The sequence below is a fragment of the Mus caroli genome, unplaced genomic scaffold (assembly GCF_978045245.1).
Source record: "Mus caroli unplaced genomic scaffold, Mus_caroli_1 scaffold_20, whole genome shotgun sequence".
Taxonomy (NCBI): domain Eukaryota; kingdom Metazoa; phylum Chordata; class Mammalia; order Rodentia; family Muridae; genus Mus; species Mus caroli.
In genome coordinates, this window is record NW_028227275.1 from 32,223,137 (window position 1) to 32,248,034 (window position 24,898).

The 24,898-nt window shown below is 42.3% G+C and overlaps 1 pseudogene; it reads left to right on the plus strand.

Annotated features, from left to right (window-relative positions):
• LOC147000155 (uncharacterized) overlaps positions 1-24,898 on the plus strand; it is a 41,720-nt pseudogene that overhangs the window by 14,390 nt on the left and 2,432 nt on the right.

Consider the following 24,898-nt stretch of genomic DNA (forward strand, 5'->3'; position numbering starts at 1 on the left):
ACTAATTGTTTCCCAGAGACTGATTCCTACTGAAGAGCCAGAGGTCTGCTCTCTCTCTCTCTCTCTTTTTTTAAATATTTTTTTTATTACGTATTTTCCTCAATCACATTTCCAATGCTATCCCAAAAGTCCCCCATACCCTCCCCCCCCACTCCCCTACCCACCCATTCCCACTTTTTGGCCCTGGCGTTCCCCTGGACTGGGGCATATAAAGTTTGCGTGTCCAATGGGCCTCTCTTTCCAGTGGTGGCCAACTAGGCCATCTTTTGATACATACGCAGCTAGAGTCAAGAGCTCAGGGGTACTGGTTAGTTCATAATGTTGTTGCACTTACAGGGTTGCAGATCTCTTTAGCTCCTTGGATACTTTCTCTAGCTCCTCCACTGGGGGCCCTGTGATCCATCCAATAGCTGACTGTGAGCATCCAGAGGTCTGCTCTCTTTCTCGCAATGAAAAGTAGTTAGAAATGTGTCAAAGCTTACACAAGCTGAATTGTCTTTAATATAATAAAACTCTTACAGAAATGGAACCATGGGTCATCTCTTTGCCATGTGATTTCATGTTGCTTAAGATGTGTCTCATATCACACAAAGGGATCTATTGAGCTTCACTTTGAGATATGCTGGGTCACGTCCCAGGCCTCATTCATCTTGCAACATCTACAGATGTAGTGTACTGTTCCTTTTGCCTCCTACAGTGTTCCGTTTGCCTCCTCCAGGTGTTTATACCTTCCCCATCAGTTCTCACTCACACAGTGTTCTTGAGCTACAGTGACCTCCTGATGGTCATCTCCTCTATAATGTTGGGGGAAAAAAACTTGGGAAATTTATGTAGAAACAGTAATAGGAAAAACTGAAAAACAGGAAGTGATTGGTGACTGCGACTTGGACAAAAGTCACGCACGCACGCAGCCTTACTCCTGACAGCATTTCCAGCATCTTCTTTTCACTTTCTTGTGCTTTGCCTTTCCTTGTGCTAAGATAGGTACACTCTCCCAAAGTGCCTGGCATCAGAGAGGTAAAGAACCACAGAGAGGGTAAGTGGGGCAGGGAAGTTATGAAAGGTTGTCACTGAGGCCATTTGAATATGGTCTCTAGATCCCATAAGGGTATTCAGAGGAATGTTAATTGCCTAACATTAATAACCAATTATGCAAGAAAATCCCCTTGATTTTTTTTTATGAAGTACAGACTAACTTACTTTTGAGTTAAGGAAATTTCTGTCTGTATCTTAATATCAAATGGTTTAGAATAATAACAGGTAGGTAGACCACAACAGGCAAATAGAGAGACACAATTGAAAGAGAAGTTGGAAAGAATGAACATTTCCACTTGAGTGAAGAGTACATGTCGACTTTTACACAGTTCTTACATTTCTTCTTGCTCCTTCCCTTCCTTCCCCTTTCCCTCCTCTCATACTGTAGCCTGGGCTGGTCTTAAGTTTTCGGGAATTACTCTGCCTCAGCCTCACGTGTGCTGAGATTATTGGTGTGAACCAATGTGCTTGGCTCTCGTCTTGTATTTTTCTGCAAGTCTCTAAGGTTTTAGAGTAATATGTTCTAAAAATCTGCTCTATACTATAAATAAAGAGGAATCCATTATGATAATTTTCCAGCCTTAGTTTACTCTACACCCATAATTCTTAGGAATTCCTTAAGAGCTGGAGGAAGAGAGTGGGTGCCATTTTTTCAATGTGTGACCCAAAGTGCATGTGTTAGCAACTTATTTTTTCTTGGTTTTGTTGTTGTTGTTGTTTGTATTGTCTTGTTTTATTTTTTTTTTGGTTTGGTTTGGTTTGGTTTTTTTGAGGTAAGTTCTTACTATGTAGCTCTGGCTGCCCTGGAATTCACTATACAGGCTGGCCTTGAACTCACAGAGACCTGGCTGCCCTGGAATTCACTATACAGGCTGGCCTTGAACTCACAGAGACCTGCCTGTCTCTGCCTCCAGAGTGCTGGGATCAAAGGCATGCACCCATATCCAGAAAGAAAAAAAAAAAAAAACTAATTCTTGAAGCAACAGTATTAAAGGCTGGAACCTTCTAAAATGTGTTTAGGTCACAAGGGTTTTGCTCCCTTGAAGGAATTAATGCTGGTATTTTAGGAGCAGGTTTCTATTCAAAGAAAAACTCTTCTCTCCTTCTTCATCTCCCCTTCTGTCTTAGTCAGGGTTCTACTGCTACAAACAGATGCCATGACCAAGACAAGTCTTATAAAAGACAACCTTTAATTGGATTTGGCTTACAGGTTCAGAGGTTCAGTCCATCATCATCGAGGTGGGAGCATGGCAGCATCCAGGCAGAATAGAGCAGGCAGAACTGAGATTTCTACATCTTCATCTGAAAGCTGCTAGTAGAAGACTCACCTCCAGGCAGCTAGGATGAGGGTCTTAAAGCCCACACCCACAGTGACACACCTACTCCAACAAGGCCCTACCTACTCTAACAGGGCTACACTTTCTTATAGTACCACTCCCTGGGCCAAGCATATACAAACCATCACACCTTTTGTCATATGATTACAGCAAAGAATCTTTTGCCAAACACTTTACTAGACTCCTCTGTCTCCAAAACAACACAAAATAAGGAAAATAAATTTATAAATCACCTCGATGATGGTCAGGCCACAGAATTATCTTGATTGACAGCCGTGGTTGTCAACCTGACTACGTCTGTAAGACATGAAAACCCAAGCTGCTGGATTTTCCGGTGAGGAGGAATTTTCTTAGTCTGATTATTCAAATCAGAAAGAGCTATTCTAATTCTGGGCCATGCCCTCTGATGGCAGCCCAGATCAAAGGACATGGAGGAAGGAAACTTTGCTTTATACCTGCTTGCCTTCATGCTCGCTGGCAAGCTCATCTATTCTGCTGCTGAGACATCTCTTTACCGTATTAGAACACACTTCTTTGGGATTCCAATTTAGACTGAAGATCAATAGGAAATCTCCAGAACTCAACCACCAGATTGGGACGGCAGAGATATCCAGCCTCATGGACTGAACAACCTGAACATCTACAGCATTCTCAGTAGATTCTCTCCATCCTGAGACAGTTATTGGATTCTCCAGTATATCAATGTAATAAACCACACACACACACACACACACACACCAGTTCTCTAAGATTGCACAAACAAATCACTCCTCAAAATAAAGTAAGATGCTCTGTACCATAAAACAAATACTGGTTTCTGGCCAGACACAAATCCACCCTGATCTAAATTCTCTAACCTTTGAGCAAGGCAGTTTGCAGTGTGTTACAGATGCCTCCACCATTCAGACTTCCTAGTCTTACCTCACTCAGGACTAACTGGAGTCACTCTAGTATTCAAATTCTACCTCAGTTGTCAGCTGACTCTTTATCTTTACCTGCATCCCTCCCCAAATACACCTTTCAATGAAATCCCTTCAAAGACTAGCTAACCACAAAATAAGCTGGCACTCACAGAAAGAGAGCTTTTGAGAATTTATGCTGACTGAATGAAGAGCTGAAGAAATGCAGAACAGCTAACTTTATTGCAAAAGTTTTCAGGTGACTGAATAGTTCAAATTCAAGCAGTTCTGTTCTAACAACCCTCGTCCAAACAAAATAGATTGTATCATCTCTGAAGTACAATTATCAGAATTGCACTGTAATTGGCGGAACCATGGACAGCGCCCAAGCTTGCATAAGCTCTTACCATCTGAAACAGGAAGACACCTTTGCAATAGTATGTGAAAACTACTAATTTTGTAGACAAGTAAAACAAATCTTGCCCCAAAGTTTGTGTATGATTTCCACTCCCAAGGTTACAGAGAGCTGAAACACAATGTAATGTATTTGTCCAAGTCCAGGGGTGTTTCTCTTCTGTTTCTCAGCTCATTAGGAGGGCACATGAGAGAAGAGAAAATAGGCAATTCAGGGGACAGATGATAGTTTCCCTTTCCAAACTTGTGTATCCTTTTACCATGCAAATGCGTCTCCATCTCTCATTTGAGGAGCTAGATCTCCCATCCACACCACAGGGAACAGGTCCTGACACCTCTAGTAATTGTTCTAGCTTGCTTTCTATTGCTGTGATGTTAAAAAAAAATGACTAAAATCAACTTGGGGAGAAAAGGGTTTATTATTTGGCTTACAGGTCTATCTTATAGTAGAGTCAAACAGAAACGCAGGGCAGGAACCTGGAGGCAGGAACTGAAGCAGAGAACATAGAGGAACTGGCTTGCTTCCCATGGCTTGTTCAGACTGCTGGTCCTCATATCACAGTTCCTCTTATAACACAGGACCACTTGTCCAGAGGTGTCACAATCCATCATGAGCTTGGCCCTCCCACATCAATCATTAATTAAGAAAATACCCCATGGACTTGTCTACAGGCTAGTCTGACGGAGGAATTTTCTCAAAGTTCTGTCTTGCCAGATGATCCCACTTAGCATCAGAGTTGACAAAAAGCATCGAGTTGACAAAAACTAACCGGCACAGCAATCATCATTAATCATCAAGGGGGCATGAGTTAAAGGCTGAAAAAAATTACTTAAAGAATTATTTCAATCCTCATCCCATGAGATGAGGAGGCCTGGACTAGGTGGTGAAGTTGGTGAGAAGCGATCGGATATTGACTGTTCTGAAGACAGTCAATATGATATGTTCAAGTCCTGTATAGAGAGGTGTGAGAAGAAACAGAATCAGAAAGGGGGTGGGGGGACAAGAGGTCCGAAGCCTGAGCTCTCAAGCTCTTCACACTTGGAGTTAGGAATTTGGCAACAAAGATGCAAATGAGCATGAGAAGAAACAGCTAGTGATCAAGAGAACCTAGAGAAGGGAGAGTGCAAAACAGGAAGTGACCGGACTCTGGACATCAAGTCTGAAGGTCAGCACTGGGGATGACCATTGGGCCACAGGTGACAGGAGCAGAAGCCAGGGGAATGACAGAGAACAACACTCAATGATAGGGGCATGCACCACTGAATTCTCAGACCTGTTTTTAAAAATTAGTTACTGTTAATTTTAATATTGTATTATTTTGTGCATGTGAATGTTTTGCCAGCATGAATGCACCATGAGCGTGCTGTATTATTCTCAGAGTCAGAAGAGGTGACAGATACCCCCAGAGCTGATGTTAGAAATGGTTGTGTGCTGTCTTGTGGGCTAGGGATTGAACCCAGCTCCCAAGAGCAGCCAACGATATTAACCTCTGAGCCATTTCTCCAGCCCCTAGGTCTACTTTTAAAAAAAATCTCGGGCTGGTGAGATGGCTCAGTGGGTAAGAGCACCAGACTGCTCTTCCAAAGGTCCAGAGTTCAAATCCCAGCAACCACATGGTGGTTCACAACCATCCGCAATGAGATCTGGCGCCCTCTTCTGGAGTGTCTGAAGACAGCTACAGTGTACTTGCATATAATAAATAAATAAATCTTTAAAAAAAAAAATCTCCCAAGACAGAGCCTGGTTAATCTGGTCCAGGCCAGGTATCTTTAGATGAAACAGTTATGGTCTTGGGAAAAGGTCACATGGTGACTCAGAGACAGACTCAACACCAGTGTGGGACCACATGAGAAGGCCACATGAGAACATGGACATTGCTAAGTAGATCTGTGTGGATGGAGAAGGAAGACGGTTTTTGAAGAGAATGAAGCCATTCTCTTAGCTGTGAGTGGAAAGGCAACAATTTCCCTGAGGCATGATCTTCCCAACGTTGGGTCTATAACGTAATCTTCAATGGAAAGGAAGGCAGGAAGCACAAGTTTCACAGAACTGGCGTCAGGTTAGATAAATAGGAGAACATGGCCGGTGACCTCTGCTTGCTCTGACTTCAATAGGAGGCCAAGAGTTACTATGAGAAGCATAAAGGTTCCTAGCATATTTCCAAGATGGCAGTCCACACATGCATGGCCCTTCTCCAGCACAGTGTCTCACACTCCATGAAGAAGCTGCAGACACATGTGTGAAAACAAGTAGGGCTGACCATCCTGATTAGTGCAAGCACAATATGGTTTCCCTCTGAGCTGATATTTCAGAAGTGCTAGAAAGCACACCCTTAGTATTTTTCAAAACATAGCAGAAAAATATATTCCAGGAGGAGCTCAAAAGCAACAGCTGTATGAGGCTGTAAAGGAAAATAAAAATGATTGCCAAGGAAAGAGAGAAGCGAGGCAAATAAAAAGCCTCCTGCGATTTTTCTCTTCTTCCCATCCCTCCACATTGTGGGGACTTGTCTTTAGTCCCTCCTTCTGCTTCTGACAAAGCATTTCATCTGAAGTGTTTTTAAATACAAAGAGCTTTTAAGGACCTGCAGGCTCAAGTGAGTCCAATTACTCACAGGCTGCATGTTACATGCTTAAGGAGTCTTATTAATTCTTTGATATGAATGAGTTCCATTTGAAGAAAAGCCTGAGGGAATTTTGTCCCTACCTACACCACATTGAGACTAGTTAAGATCCTTAGGACCAGCATGCCTAGAGTCAAAGATGCCCTGTCTTAGAGTACTGCAAGAGAATATCTGATAAGTCTCGGGGCACAATTATGCCACTTCTTCTTTCTTTGATACTTTTCAGATATATTTTAAATTAACTTATAAAATTGTATGCATTTGGCATATACAGTATATTTTAAAGTATGTATACATTGTGGAATAGTTATACTTAACAAATGTATTGCCTCTTAGGTACCATTTTTGTGAAAATGCTAAATATCTACTTTCTTAACATTTTTTAGGGCTATAGTGTGTTGTGATTATCTATAGCCACAGTGCCACGAGTCTCTTGATCTTTTTTTTTTTTTTTTTTTTGAGACAGGGTTTCTCTGTCTAGCCCTGACTGTCCTGGAACTCACTCTCTAGACCAGGCTGGCCTCGAACTCAGAAATCCTCCTGCCTCTGCCTCCTAAGTGCTGGGATTAAAGGCATGTGCCACCATGCCTGGCTGGGTCTCCTGATCTTAATGGTACTAAGTTCTCCTCCTCTAGTGTTAGCTTTGCCTTTCAAATGGCCACACAAATTAAGATGCTGAAGGTTTGGAGCCCTCATATATATTGAGTTAGTATTCATGTATGAGACTAGACTTTATTCTTACCTGTATTTACTTTATAATCATGATTACTTGTATCTGAGCCTTCTGTAATTCTGAAATAAAGATAACTTCTCATGATAGTTCTCTTTTGAGTATAAATTCTTGCACAAGGGCTACATCTTACATTATGGTGCTTTAGAACAGTTTATTGCTGTGCCTCAGTAAATCATGTGGCTGGGGAGTTCAGCAGTCCCTTTGTGCCCTCAGCAATGGAAGAAGTAGTTATATTTACTAGAAGGTGCTATGTACCCCTGTCCTCCCCAGCATTCTATGACTAAGTGGAGTTATTGGCTTTAGGGACCAAACTATAAAGGAAGATAGCTTGGAACTTACAAATGGATGTGTACTTTTGGGCTCCTTGATCCCCAAGAAACCAAAGGGAAGATAGCTGTAAGCAGTCTTTGCCCTTAAAAAGATGAAAAACTTAAATAGTTGTTTTGAGCTATGAAATTAGAAATTTGACTTGCTGCTGGCTAGCTTAGCGAGTCTGGACCCCAGCATCCAGTATCCTCCCCATTATTCTCATTCTGATATATTAGACAGAAGGTCTCTTTGTCTCTACAATTAAGAAATCCTAAGTTCATACAACATTGTTCCTATAACCATCCTTCCACTGGCTTCCTTGTCCTTTGTATCCTTTGCCCATTCCAACCTAACCTTCAGAATTCTGCTAGTGTAACCTTCGCCTGACTCAAGAAGGGTCATTTACTTCTTCATTATTCACAGACACGAACTTGATTCTTACCTCTGCCTATTGGCTTTATCTTCTTTATCACCGCACTGTAGAAACCCACTGATCTCTATTTGTCCAGAACACTCTATGCTTGGTGTTCTGAGGATCTGGCCATCGACTCCCTCTCTCAGAAGAGTGAGTTACTTCCTTATTTCTGTAATATCTGGCCCATCTCAAGTGCTAGCTGAGTTTTTCTTTCGCCTTTTAAGTGCCTTGCTATCCCGTGTAAACCTGTTGGCACACATTTCTTTTAGTTTTAACCTTTGCCTGCTTGGCTGTCTTTTCTACGAAAGCTTTTGGAGAGAAAAAACAAAGTTGCATTTGTCTTTAGACTCCCCAGCTTTAACAACAGTAGCTCAGAGCCTTATCTGGAATTAACAGCATTAAAAGTTTCTGTTGAGTATGGCCTCTATCTAACTATATGGCCACAAAACTTCATTAATCCTTCGGGTATGTACAATAGGTTTGAGTCAGTGCACAGAGGCAGGTGGGGTATTAAGCAAAGAGAGAGACTGGGCAAAATGTCTGTTTATACTCCAGCTTCTTCACATAATCACGTAACAGTGACAAGCCTCATTTTTCTGCCACAGGTTAGGGCTAATTATATTTAACTTTCAGAGTATTAGGCACAGGGCATTATGGGTACCAAGGGCAAAACCATCAACTCCCCCCATCAACTCAGAGATCAGGAAAACTGAACTCTTGGTGTGGTTGAAGATTCATCTCTCCGTAAAAGACTAATTTTATTTGTTGCAGTTATTTCTAGAATTCAAGATATATTTAAACGTTTATTAGAACTGGTGAGCCGGGCGTGGTGGCGCACGCCTTTAATCCCAGCACTTGGGAGGCAGAGGCAGGCGGATTTCTGAGTTCGAGGCCAGCCTGGTCTACAGAGTGAGTTCCAGGACAGCCAGGACTACACAGAGAAACCCTGTCTCGAAAAACCAAAAAAAAAAAAAAAAAAAAAAGAACTGGTGAGGTGGCTCAGGAGATAATAGCACCTTCTGTAGAATCATGGTGGCCTACGTTTGATCTCTGGAGCCCATATGGAAAAGATGAAGGCAGCAGCACACATCTGTAATTACAGAATTCCTATGGAGAGAGAGAGAGAGAGAGAGAGAGAGAGAGAGAGAGAGAGAGAGAGAGAGAGAGAGAGAGAGAGAGAGAGAGAGAGGGAGGGAGGGAGGGAGAGAGAATTGCTGAGAAGTTCACAGGGCAGCTAACATGAAGAATTAGGGACATCAGAAATAAAGAAGGCTTTGCCTAAACAAGGTAGAAGGCAAAAACTGACTCCTTAAAGCTATGTGTCCTGACTTCCACACACAGGCAGTAACACAAGCATGCCTATATGTATGTGGGCATGCATGCACACATGTGCATGCACGTGTACACACACAATAATAATAAATAAAAATGGCCACAGGCTCTTCCCTATTTCAAAGACAGCTGTAGTGCCAGCCAAACCTCTGAGATATGAAGGTCAAGTTCAGAGTGAACAGATTTGGTAGTGTTGGGTGCCTAGTCACTAGAGGTGTCTTCAACTAGGGCAAAGTACGTATCATTCTCATCAAGGCTCCCTTCATTGACCCCAGACACACATTGTATGTGTTTCAGTATGATTCTACTCATAGAAATTTCTACCACAGAGAGAAACATGAAATTTGTCATTAACAAGAAAGCTATCTGAATCTTGAAGGAGTGAGATCCTGCCAACATCAAATTGGGTGCCACTGGTATTAAGTATGTTGTGGATTCCAGAGTTTTTTAAATTACTGTCTCTGCATCTTCTGCTGATGCCCTCTTGTTTGTAATGGGTATGAACCATGAGAAGTATAACTACTCATGCAAGATTGTTAGCAATGTCTCATGCATCACCAACTGCTTAGGGTGCTGGTCATCATTGACTCATGAGCAGAGTCTGTGCCATTACCACCACCCAGACGACTTCACATAGGCAACACTTCTAGGAAACTGTGGTGCAATGGCCGTGGGACTGCCTAGAGCATCATCTCTGAATCCACTGGTGCTTCCAAGACTGTGTGCAAAGTCATCCCAGAGCTGAACAGGAAGCTCACTGGCGTGATCTTTCAGTGGATCTGACTTGCCATCTGCAGAACGCTGACAAATAGGATGACATGAAAGAGGTGGTGAAGCTGGGGGTGTCGGGCTTTCTTAAACGGTATCCTGAGCTTGTCTCTTGCCACTTTAACAATGATGACTCTCACACGTCTATGTCAGATGCTAGGGTTATCATTGACATCAGCAGCCACAGTGAGACAGTTTAATTTGGCTAAAGCAAGGCATTGGAGGGCCATGTGATTCCCTTGGCCTCCAAAGGGTAGGAAGCTCTGGGTTACATGTCCCAGCAAGAGCAAGAGAGAAAGAGAGAGGTCCTCAGCTCCTGAGGCATCTCTGCTCCAACGTAACCATCCCCCAAGCTCCTCCCCTCACAATTCCCGTGGCAGAAACCAAGAAAGAGAGGTGCCCCATGCATCAATAAAGTTCACTATACCCAGAGAAATTAATAAGTGAATAGAATTTCAAAAATTAATAGAAAAAATTGACTGCATGCATTTAAATGTGAGGAACAACCTTCATTTTGATAATTTTTCTTAACATCAGATTGGTAACTCCAAATTTAAATTTAACTTAAAAAATTAAATTTAAAATGAAAAGAAAAATCTAGTAGCCAGTAAATTTAAAAAGAAATTACTTTCTCCAGATGGCTCAGTGGTTAAGAGCACTGACTGCTCTTCCAGAGGTCCTGAGTTCAATTCCCAGCAACCACATGGTGGCTCACAACCATCTGTAATGAGATCTGATGCCCTCCTCTTGGGTATCTGAAGACAGCTACAGTGTACTTACATATCATAATAAATAAATCTTTTTTAAAAAGAAAGAAAGAAAGAAAGAAAGAAATATCACCAGCGATGGAAGAGTAGAAAGCTAGCCAGGCATGGTGGCACATGCCTTTAATCCCAGTACTCTTAAGACAGAGGCAGGCAATTCTCTGTGAGTTCGAGACCAGCCTGGTCTCCACAATGAGTTCCAGGATAGCCAGGATATGGTGAGACCCCGTCTCAAACAAACAACCCAGAAAAGTATTGTATCTTAAAGTCACAACAGAAAGATACTTTTTAAAAAAAATCATAATAATTTGGGGTAAAAACAAAAAAAAAACAGCATAAAACAAAACAAAACCAAAAATGTTAGGTGCCATAATCATTAGCACCAGATCGTGAGAGGCAGAGGCAGGTGGATTTCCATGAGTTCAAGACCAGCTAGGCTTGGGATGACATAGCAAGAGTCTATCTCAAAAAACAAAATGAAATAATAGCAACACTCTCTCTCTCTAGTAATTATTAGATAAACATGGTAAATATGAGGTTATGGGGTACATTTAGAATCCACATCACTTTTTCATTAAAATTTTGTGTACATCCCTTGAAAAGAACCAACTGTAGTAACAAATAGTCCCCGATTGTCTTATGCACTTATTAAAAATATTATTTCTTTCTTAAGCTACACACACATCCAAAGTAGGCCAAAGTTAGGAAACTAACTAGGCAGTTGGGGACCCCAGGTCATCATGGTTCTGGCAATGTGTCTCTAATTATGCTCATGTTGGACGTGAAAAAAGGTGCGATGATGATTTTCACACCACAATTCAAGTTCCTTTCCGAAGTGCTCCAAGCCACTCTGATTCATAATTGTTGTTTTTCCAAAGCAAGTTATAGGGCCACATCTCTCTCAAAGCAGAAATATACACCACTATTCATCTAAAAGACACGGAAATACTGTACAGAGGTTGTATGACAACATCCAGGAACAAAAAGGAAGAGCGCTTAAAAGAGCCGACAGCCCACATTAGGAATAAATAATTTAATAAACAACAACAATCCCCTTCTCAGTTCTGGAGGATAAGAATTTTAGGGTCAAGGTGCTATCAGATTTGGTGTCTGCTCTCTGCTCTGTTGACCACACCTCTAGCTATATCATCATAGGCTGGAAGAGGGGCAGGGAAGTTCTGTTAGCCACTTTTATGAAGACACTCATTCATAATACAGTATTTATGATGTAATCATTTTCCTAAGGGCCTGGCTTCATAGACCAGTGACTTTGATGTTAATGAGGGGCAGGAAATAATTATCTATTGGAATTATAGGAGTTTGGCTTTAACAAATTGTATGAAGACTGGCAGACCAGAGCTTATTTTACCTGTTTGTTCAAGGAAGGTATGAAGTGAATTGTAATTGAGGTAACAATGCTAAGAAACCAAGATGGAAAAGTGAGGGTAAAATAAGCCTAGCATGTGGTTACACACTCTCTATCATAGGCATTACTTAGGTATCTTTATTACTCTGTCTGATAAGCATAGTAGTTATAATGCATTTGTGAATTAGGTCAGTGGCACTTATCACTTTGCAGAAAAGTCTCTGTCTGTCTGATGCAGGTTGTGGTGGAGGGGTATCATGAATTGAATAAAAATCTGAGCTAACTCCATTGTCTCCGGTTGTCACTGTAGCGATGACATCCGATCAAGATGTTCTTCTCTTTTTTTTTTTTTTAATGATTTATTCATTATATGTAAGTACACTGTAGCTGTCTTCAGACACACCAGAAGAGGGAGTCAGATCTCGTTACGGATGGTTGTGAGCCATCATGTGGTTGCTGGGATTTGAACTCCGGACCTTCGGAAGAGCAGTCTGGTGCTCTTACCGACTGAGCCATCTCACCAGCCCGATGTTCTTCTCTTGACTGGCGTCCCCCCTTCCTTCTTTTCCAGGGCTGCTTCTCTGGGATGGCTCACTCACAAGTCCACAGTCTCCAGGAATCAAGGGTCTTTGCCTGTACCTTTGAGAGGCTTGGGGAGGGAGCCTCTTCAAGGACAACAAAGTACAGGGGCCCCCCATCCTGAACTTGGTGCAAGTGGGAGACAGAGTAACAATTTTGGTTTCTTTGAGCCAAGCTCTGGGATCAGAGACTAGTGTGACAGTTTCCTGGATTTGGGAAAAATAATGGCCTTTCTCAGTTCTCTGCTCAAGCCAGAGTCTGGGTCAAAGCTGCTTTCTTAGCAATCACGTGACATATAAGCGTATTATTTCCTTTCCTGGCCCCACCACCACTTCTGGAACTAGCTGGAGACACTCCACCAGTTCTCCAACAGTATGTTCTTTATTCCTGTAATCCTGCCTTGCTGGTTGTTTGCTTCTCTATCACTGCTTGCTCTTAATAATTGCCTTAAGTGGATGGCACCCATTTCCCATAATCCTTTCCTTTGGTCTCAAAACTCCAAGCCTTTGTTGATTTTGTTGTTTTCTTTCTGTGAGTTAATTACTACCATATTATGAGTATAAATTTTCATTTAAGAGAGAGGAACAACTCCTAGTCAAATTGTAAATATGATTTAATACTTCGACATGCTCCTGCTTTAAGACTTAGACATGAGGCATAAAACATGGAACAGAAAAAGAACTATCTGGAAACACTTGCAATTGCAGTTTTGTAGGTAAAATGGTAACGTTTTAGTAATGTTCTTAACTTTCACCTTAAAATGCATCTGAACTGAGAAAAAAAAAAAAAAACCTAGATGAACTTCTTTGGACTTTAGAAATGAGCTCATAAGAGGGGTTGCAATTACAAGCCTATGTGGTTCTGGGTCAGAAAGCATGATGTAGCTAACACCAACCACAGGAACTTCCGTAGAAATTGAAGGACTGGACACGCGTTTCCATAAAGGCCAGGCTTCGGAATGTAGTCCTGCTTCAAATACCACCCTATGGCCTTTTGGAATACAATGGATTGTGCTCTACACTGGGCTAAGGAAAAGATGTAGGTGTAACTACAAAATTCCCAGAAGGAAGGAAACCAAAGACAAAAAGGGAAATCAAAACCCACCCAAATAAAAACAAATCTCCGAATTAGGAGCTACAAACCGATAAGTGAACCTAATGCTAAGACATAAATTGATTAGAATTGAGATCAATTTTTAATGAGTTGTAATAATGAATGTAAAGATGATATAGCCACCATACTACCCTTAGAAGTCGTACGATTTTGCACCATTTTTTTAGACATAAGATACTCAGGGAGAAAAAAAACCCCACAGATACAGATAACTTGCTTGCTTCAGTTATGAAAATTATGCCAGTTACAAGCAATGAGTAACCAAGTAACAAACCGCCTACCTTTATCTGAGTCCTTTAGACCACCAGCCCAAAATCATTTTTGTAAAGATGGTTCCATAAGGGGTTTGTAAGAGGATGGCAGTGTGAATTATTAATACTTTACCTTGACCCCTGTTCTTAATTAATTGAATTAATTTACTCTAACAGAGGTTTTACATTGTTTATACTTAAGTATTCAAGGAGAAAAGGAAAGGCATGGATTTATCATAAAGAATTGTAAAGCAGAAATAACAAACAAAATCTAAAATGAAAAGGAATGAATAAGATAGCTTGGCAACAGGGAAAAATAGTCCTTGAAAAATGAAATTTCATCCGGACAGTAGTGTTGAAAAATTTCTTCAGAGCATAGAGCAGAGGGACAAAGGGCTAAGGACATTGAGGAGACAATGAGTCTCAGAGGAGGGCCACATGACTTTCCATCCATTCTGACAGTGTTTAGTCATTCTTAAAAACAATGTTATATTTAATGAAAATCTACATATGTAGTAGGATTATGCAAAATATGCAAAAGAATAATAGAGGCCAGATTCAAGAAAAGCTGTTTCTTCGGAAGTAGCAGGGGGTGGGGGGAGGGGTGAAAACGGAATCACATGGCCACCAGCACACAATTCCTTAACCTCTTACTGCCCTCCTTAGAAAACTACTTCTGAGGCAGGCAAGCTTCTCTGGGACACACATGAAGAAGGCAGCCTGTTTGTAACCTGGCCCTTTCATTGCATGTCATTAACACCATCTGTTACCAATAGCTACATTCTTTCCCAAATATTATGTATCTAAAGAAAATATAACAAAATGTTAAGATTTATTGGGATGGCACGATGGGTAACGGCCTCTGTTTTGGTCTCAGTATATCTCTTTGTCAAATGGAAATATTTCATTTGTAAGTCAATTTAGGAAGTTAAAAATAAGAAGCCAGGTAATTAGCATAAGCGTTTCGAGCTCTTTTTCTAGACTGAATTTCTTGGAGTCATTTCCTAACGCTCCTTACATATGTGAGTCCCAAATCTCTCTGGAGCCTAGCTGCCTCATCTGTGTGGCAAGGCAGGGTAAGATGGCAGCCGTGATCCCACCCCACCCCCAAAGCCGTGCCTTGTTGCAGGTATATCCAATTAAACATGACAACCAGGCAAATGCTAGATCCGCTTCATGGGACTAAGGAACCTGTGAGAGTGACAATGGTGGCTGCTCTCAGTAAGGCAAAAGGAAATGGCTGTGGGAGAAGGCAAGAGTTGCCCACCATCCCTCCCCTAACCATTACATCAGTTCCACACTTTGCTGTGCTTGAGGGAGGAGGTGTAAGGGGAGGTTCTGATACTAAGGTCTAGTTCCCTGATTGGTTTTTGACTTGTCAGTAAAGAAGGCCTGGAGTCAATTGCTGGGCAGAAAGGGCAGGTGGGACTTCCGGAATCCAAGAATAAAAGGAGATGCAGGGAAGGCGAGAGACTTTTTCTGCTGTGCTTTGGAGGGAGGAGAGGGCAGCTATCATACAAGGCCTTAGAGAAAGCTAGGGCCTGCGGCTTCTGCTACAGGCGGTGACCAAAGATGTTTAGCAGGGGCTAAGTGGGACAAACCACTAAGTTTAGGGCAGGTGAGACAGAGATACCTTGCTAAAAGCACACATTTCCAGATCGATCCCGGAGCTAAGCTGGGTGGAACAAAAGGGAGCCGAGAGAGGCTGGTAGCCATCACAGTCCTGGGCAAAGGCGGTAGCGAGTTTTTAAAACTACTCGCAACAAGGAAGAAGAGAATTAAGTTTAATTCTCATCGTAAAGTGATGTTCTGAGTGCACTACAATGAAACCCCATGCTAGGCAAAGCCCCACCCTACTGCCAGGCCTGTGTGTGGAGCAACTGTAGCCACAGCAGCTGAATTAAACCAGATGGCCAAAAGCTTCCACTACACTTCTACACTTCTCCTACTTGGTTGAGGGATTTTGCCTTCTGAGAAAGGCATGGTACCCAGTGCCAGACCCATCACTCAGTATAACCTGGGAGTTCAGTATGTTTGCCAGACCACAGACAAAACCTCTAGACCAGCTCTGGCATATCTAGAGATCTGTGTGCTGGTGGGACAAACTCAAGTTTTAGCCTACGTTCTGTCTAGCTTTGAGAGTGTCAGAGGCAAACCTGTCCCTCTGTTAAGATGATACAGGCTTCTATGGCTGTGAGACTCAAATATACCCTGCCTTGGTAAGGGATTATCTTCTCCAGCCATGCACCAACCTCTCAAATAGGATATCTATCCTGTCCAGTCCATATAGACAGCTCTTTCTGGGCACTAGGCAAAGGCTTGCTTCTTAGTAACATAGACTCATATTTTTACCTATTGGTCTTGACAAGCTATTGGCTTAGGGTATAGCATATCTTGGTAGTGTTGGCAACTGCCACTATGACATAAGGCCTGGGGGCTGCTATAGCTGAACACTAGAAACATGCAGACCTACCCTATCCCTGAGAAAGACTTTTGGTACTAGACCATTTCTATGTTCTTTCATTTTTGCTTTGAGTAATACTCCAGAGGTGTAGATTGGGAAAGATCTGGTCTTGGATTGCCTTTGAGTATTGAAATAGTAACACATTCCAGCAGCAGAATTCCAGCAACTGTGGACCTGGGCACCAGCCAATGCTGAGACAGTGTAGGTAACTATAGGCTAAAAAAACATGATGAGGCTGCTTAGAATCTCTGGAAAGACAGGAACAAAACAATAAAAGATTAAGAAGAGAAGAATGAATACCAATTCTTAAACATCCAAGTGGTGTCGCAAGCCACGAGCACTTGAATTTTCAGAAATACTACCTTCCCTAATAAGGAGTCTGAAAATGGCCATTAGTAACCAGTGTAGGAGAGTTTTCAACTGTTTTGACTGTCTAGCTGAAACATTGCAGGCCAGGAGAGAATGGCATAAGATTTACAAAGTACTGAAGGAACAATAAGATCACTTCTAATGAGAGTGCTATACCCAGCAAAACTATCATTCAGAGTCTAAGGCATGATGGTCATTCCCAGACTAATAAAAGCAGAGAGAATATATTTTCATGAAATCTTTAAGAAATACTAAGGGAAGCATTTAAATTGAAAGATATAAAATGAGTAAGAAGAAAACTTAGGAAAGTAGTATACTCACTGGTAAGAGGGTTACACAAACAAATTTGGGATAGTCTATTTTTATAAGAACAGTGTATAAAAATTCATACCTGAGAATAAAAACAAAACCCAAAAATATTAAATATGTCCATATGGTTTATAATAGCAAAAATTCAGATTTGTGACTGTTAGATGTGGTGACCCATGCCTTTAATCCCAGTACTTGAGAGGCAGAAGCAGGCAGATCTCTGTGAGTTTGAGGCCAGTCTCTACCTAGGAAGTTGCAGGAGAGCCAGAGCTACCTAGAGAAACCTTGTTACAAAACAAACAAACAAACAAACAAACAAAAAATTCAACCTAAAGTTGATGGTTGATGTGAAAGGGCCCAGCCCACTGTGAGCATTGCCATCCCAGGACAGGTGGCCCTGGAGTGTAGAAAACAGCAAGCTGAGCAAACCAGTTAGCAGCGTTTCTCCGTGATCTCTGTTTCAGTTCCTGCTGTGGCTTCCCTGGAATGATGGACTGTAATCTGTAAGATTAAATAAACCCTTTTACTTCATGTTGGCTTTTGGTCAGGTTTTTGTTGTCATTGCTGGGGGTTTTGTTTGTTTGTTTTGGTTTTTAGTTTTGGTTAGCTTGTTTGCTTGTTTTGTTTTATTTTTTAATCACAGTAACAGAAAGCAAATGAGGGCAGCAATTGGTACCAGGTTCATGGGGAATTGCTGTGACACAAAACTGCTGTTTGGGGGAAGGCTGTGAAAAAAGGTTCAGAACTTTAAGCTGGAAAACCCATTGAGTAATCAGACATTAATGAGCTCTTAAGGGAACCTGGAAGACAAGAATGCTGAGAGCAATATAAAGGAGGGAGCCCTAGCTTAGGAGGTTTCAGAGGGAATTAAAGACTATCAGAGTTATTTATATGCCTTTTAATACTTAGAATCTGTGGTTCTGGTCAACTGGGGCTGAACCTGGGGCTGAACCTGTGATTAACAAGAGACCCGCATCACTGAAGTGAAATCTTTACTTCACTGGGACAATTAATGATGGTCATTTGGAGCCAAGAAATCAGCTGTAATCAAGAGATTTGTGGAGCCGGGCGTGGTGGCGCACGCCTTTAATCCCAGCACTCGGGAGGCAGAGGCAGGCGGATTTCTGAGTTCGAGGCCAGCCTGGTCTACAAAGTGAGTTCCAGGACAGCCAGGGCTATACAGAGAAACCCTGTCTCGAAAAACCAAAAAAAAAAAAAAAAAAAAAAGAGAGATTTGTATCTCTGAAATCTTCTAGGAGTATTTCTTCAAGGTCATCACTCAGAAGAAGTAGTAGTCCAGAGCTGGGGCCAGGATGCATCTCATGTGGCTGCCATGAGTCTCTCACTCACATGGTACTGGTTCTGAAGGCATGAAGGAGTCATGGAGAACCATGCTGAAGCTGAGAATTTTGAATCTTCAGATTCTTAAGGGTTTGCCCTGCCCAAGGAAGTAGCACCCTCAGCCCCACCCCTTGCCTTTTCCACCTGAGGGAATTAATCCCTTAGAGTCCGATAAACTCTGAGTGATTTTCACTGAAGAAAATGCCAGACAAGACAATACTGATGTTCCTCAAGGCCCACCAATGGTTTCTTCTAGACCTATAACCAGACTCCTTGGAGGTCAGGAAACTAGCAATTGCCTGTAAGGGTGGAGGAGACAGTAGACCACGTGTGATATAGAGGCAGAGGTGGGGAATATTGGGGGTAAAGATTTAAGCAGAGATGAGAAGAGAAAGAAGGGAGAAGGGTAACTGGGAGGAGGCTAACCAGAACTAAGAACATAAAAAGGAGGCTTATAAAAACCCAGTATGTTGTGAGTCAATTAAAAATAATCTTGGGGAAAAGAGAAAGACAATTTCCATCCACTTTTAATGATTCTCCAAAGCCTGGCCACAGAGGCACCCTTGGGCTCAAGCTGAGAATTCCTGTGTCACTTGGGTCTGACTCGCCTTTTAACACCATCACCTGAGCTTGCATATCTATGGAAGGAAGGGCAACCTTCCTGCTCCAGCTTGTTCTCAGCACAAGCTCACGGAAGGAGTGAATGAGTTCTGCAGACAAGTCAGTGCTAACAGAGAGTGAGCACCCTTCCCTGGCCAGTTCCAATAATGATGCTTGGTTTGGGTGAGGTCCATTGCGTTCCACTGAAACCCAGTGAGTGTCTCACCCACAGCCAACCCAGAGTACATATTTCAATGATGAAACGTCTCTTTTGGGAAAGACACAAGCACCACCTCTGATTAAGCAGGTCTGGGGAAGCAGAGCTTTGATGCTTCCTTAAGCCAGCCAGTTTCCTTCTGTTGCTTTGCTTCCCTTTCCTGTCCTATGGGAATAGAAGCCCCTGCAGGACAGCAGGTTTACCACAAATAGATCTTATCCTCTGACAAGTTATTGTAGGCTCTCATGAATATCAATCAACTAAGAAGTTGATCCTGCGCCTGAGTGGGTTTGATGCCCCAGTATAGGGGAATGCCAGGGCAGGAAGATGGGAGTGGGTGGGGGGCACCCTTATAGAGGCAGGGGGAGGGGAGGGATGGGATTGGGGGTTTCCTGAAGGGGAGCCCTGGAAAGGGGAAAACATTTGGAATGTAAATAAAATATCCAATAAAAAGATGAAAATAAATAAACAAATAGTAAAAAGAGGTCAATCCTACATGGAACACTGTTTTGATGGGTCTTTCTACAAACTAGCACTCACTGACTTTAAGGGAAACTTGTGAAAACAAGGTGTAATTCATAATTCAGTGTTTCCATAAAAACAAAACAAAAAGCCCACAAACCAACCAAAACCAAACAAACTAAAAAACTCCAAAATATTAGCTTGTGTAAAAGCCAGCATCCATGTTTTCATTACAGATACTGTTAGAACCGTTGGAGTGTTTCTAAGACAGTTAGCAATAGATATTCGTAAGTGCACTAGAAGTGAATTTACTAGGGGGATGGTAAATAACACTGGGAAACAAACATACATTTAAGGGTGCTGTGAAAATGAGGTGAGTTACTTTATTATGATTGTACAGTGTGGTCAACTATCAATGGTATGCCAATCAAATAGTTAACAGGTTCTGGCTGACCTGCCTTACCTATAATGCTCACTGTCATTCTTGATGCCAAGCCAAATGGTAACTAATTATATACTCCCTGGGTCGCGATGCCTTACAAATAATGGTTAGGGCCTAGAGATGCTTTGCTAGGTCTAGCATCATCATCTAATTATCTCTCTTAAGCTCTGTGGGTAGACACTTTCTCATAAGCTAGCCAAGGTAATAGAATATAGATTCAATGGCAGAGGAAAATGGTGTCCCTTCTCCTTGATCGCCACAAAATTTCTGCCCTGCTATGCAAATGTGGGTGCTGGGAACCAAGCTTGATCCTCAGGAAGAGCAGGACCTGAAATTAGCTGCCAGTCTAAGGTAGCTTTTGCCTCAGTAAAAATTCTGTATTAAAGAAACCCATGATCAGGCAGGCCTGGTGGTACACAGGCCTGCAACCCTGCTGACAGAACAGCTTCTATTTCACAGATTGCACTCCTTAGCTAGTGTGGTAATTCAGATCTCAGTGGTTCTACACAATTCGAGCTAACTTCTAACTCATGCTGATCTGCATAGTAAGATGGGATGGTAAGAGGGTACTCGGCGGGTGGATGTCTGTGAGTTTGAGGCCAGCCTGGTCTACAGAGTGAGTTTCAGGACAGCCAGGGCTACACAGTGAAACCCTGTCTCAAAAGGGGGATGGGGACTGGTAAAAAGTACTCTCCATTCAAAGACCCAAGCTAACAGAGGCTCTACCGTCTTCAGCTGGCTTGCAAAGTCACCCTTTGTGTTCTGGTAACACTGTGTGTTATATCTTGCATTTCAAGAATAAATTTACTTGCTCTATAACTTTGAGACCACACATCAAAAACTTTAAAAAGAGAGGCTCACGAAGAAGAAGAAGAAGAAGAAGAAGAAGAAGAAGAAGAAGAAGAAGAAGAAGAAGAAGAAGAAGAAGAAGAAGAAGGGGGAGGAGGAGGAGGAGGGGGAGGGGGAGGGGGAGGATGGGGGAGGAGAAGGAGAAGGAGGAGGAGGAGGAGGAGGAGAAGGAGAAAGAGAAGAAGAAGAAGAAGAAGAAGAAGAAGAAGAAGAAGAAGAAGAAGAAGAAGAAGAAGAAGAAGAAGAAGAAAGAAAGAAAGAAAGAAAGAAAGAAAGAAAGAAAGAAAGAAAGAAAGAAAGAAAGAAAGAAAGAAAGAAAGAAAGAAAGAAAGAAAGGAAGAAAGAAAGAAAGAAAGAAAGAAAGAAAGAAAGAAAGAAAGAAAGAAAGAAAAATTATCCTATAAGGTGATGGAAGGTGCTTCCTTAAGCCAATTGCCCACAGGTTAGATTTTTTAGGCACATTAACTGTGAGGGTTTTTTTGTTTTAGGGCTTCAGAAAAGGACTGAAGACAGTTTGCTATAGAGCATCTACCACAAATCAAAAATGTGAATTTTCTAAAAATAAGTCATGTGGAAAATAGAAGAACAAGTCAAAAGGGAAAGCTGTCAGCCTCTAGCCCCTAAATCAGTGGCTGCCAAACTGGAGACAAATATCTAAATATTCAGCAAATTCCAGTTTTCTGTGAGCACTTAACAAAAAGTAGTTAAAACGAAATACACTGACTGGCAGGTAAACATGACCTGAATTTTGCCAGGGATGCCCATTGAGGCGAGGCTGATGAGTGCAAACTTTAGCATCCTTGTTAGCATCTCAAGCTTAGCATGCTGTTTCTGCAGCATCCCTGTTAGCATCTGACAGCCTCACGTGCTGCCTCAGCAGCATCTTTGCTGCAAGATGAAAGAGGACACATGACATTGCGTCTCTCTGGTGCAACAGTACAACCACCTGACCTTTTTGTTTTTAATAAGCAGAATATAAAATTATAGCTGCTCTGTGTGAGATCCTTATGATTTCCAATCATAGTTACAATATACATATTTGAAATCATAACACTTAGTTTACATAATTTAATTTTCCTTTTTTGGCCAATACATGTAAGGAAATAAAGATGAATCACTCGCTGTTATATATATTTCTGTACCAAAGGAGGGGGGACAATTGGCCATTCTGTATCCTATAACTTTTTGCTAATATCTGAGTCCTGATATAGAACTCCGGCCTTCTGTATCATCACTCATACACTGTTCAGGAAATCGCTCCTCTTGATTTGTGACTACTGCCAAAAAGATACTAAAAATAGCTCACAGCTATTGGGAAACCAGGGAAACACCTCAACTAGAATTACCCAGGAGCCATAGCCCTTGTTTGTCCTTCCTGGGGACATTTTCTTCTCATCTTTATACCCCCTGCTTCCCACCATTCCCACTGATCCATTCCTCCCTTTTCAACCTGCATCCAGTCACTCTCCAATCAAACCACCACAAGTAAAGATGCAATAGGTCAGAATGACTGGACTCCTGAATGTTTGTTCCATTTGATGATGTTCGGAAGCTATACTGAGAGGGTGGTTGTCACTGTGTCCCCAAAGCAATGCAGTTACAGAGAGCGTTGTACCTGGTAGTAATTCACTCAGGATCGTCATGATTGCTTAGTGTAATCATGACACGTTAGGAGGAAAGATGGTATGAGTTAACTCGTCTGGAGTCACTAGCAGGGCTGTTTCTTCTAGTTCTATATGTGCTGCTAACATCTATGCCCAAACCGAAGAGCACCGCACCTCAGTCACTTCTCACCCGTGATTTACTGCCTCAATAGTCTTAGCCGACTCTTCTCTAACCTTCCCGCTACTCTTCCAGTCTGGACTACCATCATCTTCTGTCCAGATTATCTGACCTGCCTTCTAACCCTGCTGTTCTTTCAGCTACAGCAAGATCATCTTTCAAAATCATCAAGGTCATACAGTTCGTACGCTAAAATCCCCAGCGCCTTCCCTTGTCCCTAGGGTGAGGTGCAACTCCTTGCATGGTTTCTGAGGGTCTTGATAACCTGAGCACTGCTTGCACTGGAACACGTTTCCTCTCATGTTCCATATTCTATCCCTCCTCCTGCTCCAGACGCCCAGGCTTTCTCTTCACTCCCTGAACCAATCACACTGTCTGTCACCTCTGACCTTTACATTCCTTGTTTCTTCTACTCAGATATGTCTCTCCTCATCCTTCCCCTCACAACTTGGCTATAGCATCAAATAAAACAAGCCCCATACCCCAGGCGGGGTAAATGTTCCTCCCAGCAATGCTAAAACATCCCACGCACAGCACCACTATAGCACCCATCTCCTTAGGTTGTAATTCACTTGTCAGTTAACAGCCTCTGATGTGGGCTGCATGGGGAAAGGATGGAGGGAAAGAAAGTCTCTGTGAGCTATGCATACAAATAGAGATAAATTATCTCAAACTCAATATCCAGCAACACGTTACAGAAATTTACTCAACTCATCCAGAAAGGCAGCACGGCACAGGCGGAGCCCCCAAGGAGGGCTTGGTCTTGCTTCTGCCTTACGACCCATTATTCAATCTTTTTTTGTTTTGTTTTGTTTTGTTTTTGTTTGGTTTTTTTGAGACAGGGTTTCTCTGTATAGCCCTGGCTGTCCTGGAGCTCACTTTGTAGACCAGGCTGACCTCGAACTCAGAAATCCACCTACTTCTGCCTCTTGCGTGCTGGGATTAAAGGAGTGTGCCACCATGCCCGGCTTCCATCATTCAATCTTATACAAGGTATTTAGCCTTCCTGGGTCTTAGTCTTCTCAACTGTAACTGGGGATAAGTCTTTCACTTTTGCCTTTTTAAATGAGGCTAAATGAAAACAATACATAATAAAGCATTTAGCACAGTGCCTGGTATATAAATGAGACAACACTTAGGAGTTCCTCTCCTCTTCCTAAGATATGTGGTGTGGTGGGGGGACATCAAAGGGGGATGCTTGAGATGGGACAGGGATAAGGGGAAGAGCCAGTTTTAGCTAAGGAAGAATCAAGGGACCTAGCCTGTCAGTTGATTCACTCTGCAGGGTGGAGCTGACAGGCACCAGGGACTAGGGTGGAGGGGGAGGACAGTAACCTTGTTAAACCACTGCAATGTCTGAAACTCCAGGACAATGACTGTGTGTGTGGAAAGGCCATGAGGCTGGTGTGGATTATAGGCCATGAAATGGTGTAGAGGTCACTTTAATTGACAGGTAGGTCACCTGAAGCTATTGTTTGAAATGCAATTCTGATTCAAGTCCTTGGAAGGACTTACAACTCTCTCTCTCTCTCTCTCTCTCTCTCTCTCTCTCTCTCTCTCTCTCTCATTGGTTCTCTCTATTCATCTTTAAAAAAAAAAACTTTTATTGGTTTTTTTGTGTGTGTGAATTTCACATCACGTACTCCAATCTCACTCATCTCCCCATCCCTGCATCCTTCAACCCTTGCAACCTCCCCCCAAACAAAACAAAGCAAAGTCATTTCACTGTGGAAGCTGCAATGTGTCACATAGTGCATCCTTTTGCCCAAACAAACAGATTCACTTGCAAATGTTCATTACAAGTCACTGGTCTGGTCTGAGGCCTCTGGTCTCTCTCTGCTACACCATCATATTGGATCCTCACGGGATCTCTGCTGGGCTATCCGGTTGTTGATCTGTGTCATGGAGATCCTGTAGCTTTGGATTTTCTGAACCAGTGCCTTCACCAGCTCTAGGAGTTCACAGATGGAGTGGATGTTGGGGTGGGCCAACTCAGAGCCCTGGACCTGGGCCAGTGTGGAAGCTGAGTTGGTCTAGCTGGGATCTATGAAAGGAGTTTGCTGCAGTAGTGTGCTGGTTTGTTTTTGTTACTTTAAACAAACTAGAGATGCTTGGGAAAAGGCA